Raw genomic sequence first — 3,342 nt, 5'->3', positions numbered from 1 at the left:
CAGCCCAGAGATGGCACCACTCACAAGGGAACCTACCCCCTTGATCACTAATTGAGAAAATGCCCCACAGCTGGATCTCATGGGGGCATTTCCCCAACTAAAGCTCCTTTCTCTGTGATAACTCCAGCTATGTCAAGTTGACACACAAAACCAGCCAGTACACGCCATCTGTCATAACAGCACAGACAGACTATGAGCCTTTGGGGGACACTTAGGATCCAGACTGTAGCACATGCCAACCTCCAATCAGCGAGAGAGCTCATCTGGGAGCACCGAGGACCTGACCGACCTCAGAGTGCACTGGCATACAATGAAGAAGAGGACCGCGTTTTGCCCATTGGTGCGCTGACCACTCAAAATCACAGTATAGGCTCCAGGTAAGAGTCACAGCCACTGCACACAAAGATCTACCAAACATCAGCACAAACTTTCTAGGAGTTTCAAAAGCCTCCCATTAAAGTTGGGGAGATGGTTCAGTGGTTAAGAGATTAAGAGTACTGACTACTCTTCTGAAGGACCTAGGTTCAATTCCCAGCACACACACACACACACACACACACACACACACACACACACACACACACAAAAACGTTTGTAACTCCAGTTCCCAGGGCTCTAGCGCCCTCTTCTTGTCTCTGTGGGTATTACATGCATGTGCTACATAGATATAAATAAAGCAAAACTATTAACATATTTTAACCTCCAGCTGGGCGTGGTGGCACACGCCTTTAATCCCAGCACTTGGGAGTCAGAAGCAGGCAGATTTCTGAGTTCAAAACCAGCCTGGTCTACAAAGTGAGTTCCAGGACAGCCAGGGCTATACAGAGAAACCCTGTCTCGAAAAAAACAAAAACAAACAAACAAAAAACGTATTTTAATCTCAAAAAAATGAAAAATTTAAAGAATAAAAATAAACAAAGACTCCCAGTTGTCAAGTGGTAAACTGACAATGGAAAAGATACTTAGTGCGTGTGAATGGCACTGCTGGGGGTGCTGGATTCTGGTCGTGCAGTCCCCACGGAGCTACACTCCCAGCATCAGACTGGTGATTCTCCTTATTTATGTGTTTACTTAGTTTTATTTGTTTGCTTTTTGTTTTGACAGTGCTGAGTATTGAACCCAGGGCCTTGAGCATTCAAGGCAAACATTCTACCACTGAGCCAAAATTTTAGACCTTTTTGTTTTTTTGTAAAATTTTAAAACAGGTTTTCATTATTTTTATTGGTGTGTTTGTGTGTGTTTCTGTTTTGTTTTTTGTTTTTTCATTTTTCGAGACAGGGTTTCTCTGTATAGCCCTGGCTGTCCTGGAACTCACTCTGTAGACCAGGCTGGCCTCGAACTCAGAAATCCACCTGCCTCTGCCTCCCAAGTGTTGGGATTAAAGACGTGCGCCACCATGCCCGGCATGTGTTTCTGTATGCAAGTGTGTGCACATGAGTGCAGGCCCTCTTGAAGGCTATAAATATCCAATCCCCTGTCCCTAGGTCGTAGGCAGTGACTGGAGCTCGTGGCTGCTGAGACATCTCTCCAGCCCCTACTTTTGTTCATTTTTGGGGGGGGGGGGCAGGGTTACTCCATGTAGGCCAGGCTGGCCTGGAACTCACTCTGTAGGCCAGGCTGGCCTCAGACTCTGAGCTCTACCTGTCTCTGCCTCCTTAGTGCATGTGCCACTACCATCTGGCTCTACTACTTTAATTATTCTACGAGTACTATATGAATTAGCTTATTATTTCAAGAATGCCAAGGCAGATCTTAAACTCCTAATTTTCTTGCCTTACCCTCTGGCCAAGCTTTGCAAATACTGGCCTATGCTAATGAGTATAGCTTTTTTGGGATCTGGGGTGGGGGTATATAATAGACCATTCTAGTTCACGCAACCCTCAGAGCGACCTGGCGCCTACTTTTCTCCCATCACCCTTTAATTCCCTAACGCTCTTGTCGGTTTGTCGCTCTTTCCAGAAAAGATTCCCACAGCTCCCCAGGTCAACACCTGGCTGTCCTCCCTCTTCCCTCATCTCAATGACCCTAGCCTGGACCGTAACCGCAGTGTCCACCAGGGGGCAGCAGCGTGTCGTTCAGCCGTTGGAGCCCACTGCCCCACCTCGCAGGACAACGCTGCCAGCAAATTAAAAGGACCTCATTTCCCAGAAAGCATCGCGACCTCTCAGCTTCTTCCTTCTTGTCTGTCTTCCCTCTCCACCCCCCCCCCAAGTGGAGGCAGTCGTCATCCCACCCCCTACTCCTTCCATACCGGGAATTGTGCAGAGGGATATTTTGTCAGGCCACTGGGGGGATGGTGGTCCTGGGCAGGCTCTCATATTAAAAACCCTGCCACTGTGTCCCAGGTTAGCCAGTGTAGAATATTGTGACTACAGGCCTGATTCGGTTTCATTAGTTGTCATCATATGACCGTCTTGCTTTGTTTATTACTCATCTCCTGTAGTCTTGGTTAATGAAGTCGTGTACTTGGGTTTTTGGAGACAGGGTCTTGCTATGTAGCTGTCTGTGTCTGGTCTGCCACTAACTATACAGCCAGTGCTGGTCCAGCTTCAGCCTCCCAAATGCTGGGGTTACAGGCATGCGAGACCATGCCTGCCTCTCGGGCAGTGTAACTTCTCATCCAGAAATGTTTTGGTGTGGTTCTTTAAAAGAGAGGGGTTTCTATTAAATCTTTCAAGAAGTTGCATAATTTTAAAGTATTATTTAGTATTCGGTCAGTATCTGTTGATTTATACAAATCAAAATCTAAGGCCCCTCGCTCCACCCAGATGGCTTTCAAGTATTCTGCAATAGTCGGCCTCCGGCTCATACTGGGATTTCCCAGTCTTATTTATTTAGCCAGTTGTATCTCTTGATGCCTTTCAATATGTTCTTTTTAAAAACGTTTCTTTCTTATTCATTTCTTTTGTGTGTTCTCCCGAGTGAGTCTATAGAGGTCAAAGGACAACTGGCAGGAGTCAGTTCTCTCCTTCCACTCTGAGTGCCAGGAATTATGATGAGCTCACATGGTCAGGCTTGGCAGCAAATGACCTTGACACTGAGCCATCACACCAGCCCTGAGATGTCCTTCAATTTCCAATTAATCTTCTGTAAATAGATAGATTGAAAAACTGTAGCAGTATTCAATTGGGGGGTGAAGAATGGTATTTTGGAGTAAGTACTATTGAATTTTTTTTTTTTTTTTTGGTTTTCAAGACAAGGTTTCTTGGTATAGCCCTGGCTGTCCTCGAACTCAGGCTGTAGACCAGGCTAGCCTCAAACTCAGAAATCCACCTGCCTCTGCCTCCCAAGTGCTGGGATTAAAGGCTTGCGCCACCACTGCCCGGCCTGTAGTATTGAATT

The sequence above is a fragment of the Mus pahari genome, chromosome 1 (genome assembly GCF_900095145.1).
Source record: "Mus pahari chromosome 1, PAHARI_EIJ_v1.1, whole genome shotgun sequence".
In the NCBI taxonomy this organism is placed as follows: Eukaryota; Metazoa; Chordata; class Mammalia; order Rodentia; family Muridae; genus Mus; species Mus pahari.
The sequence above is the reverse complement of the archived record's forward strand: the minus strand, read 5'-3'. Positions refer to the sequence as shown.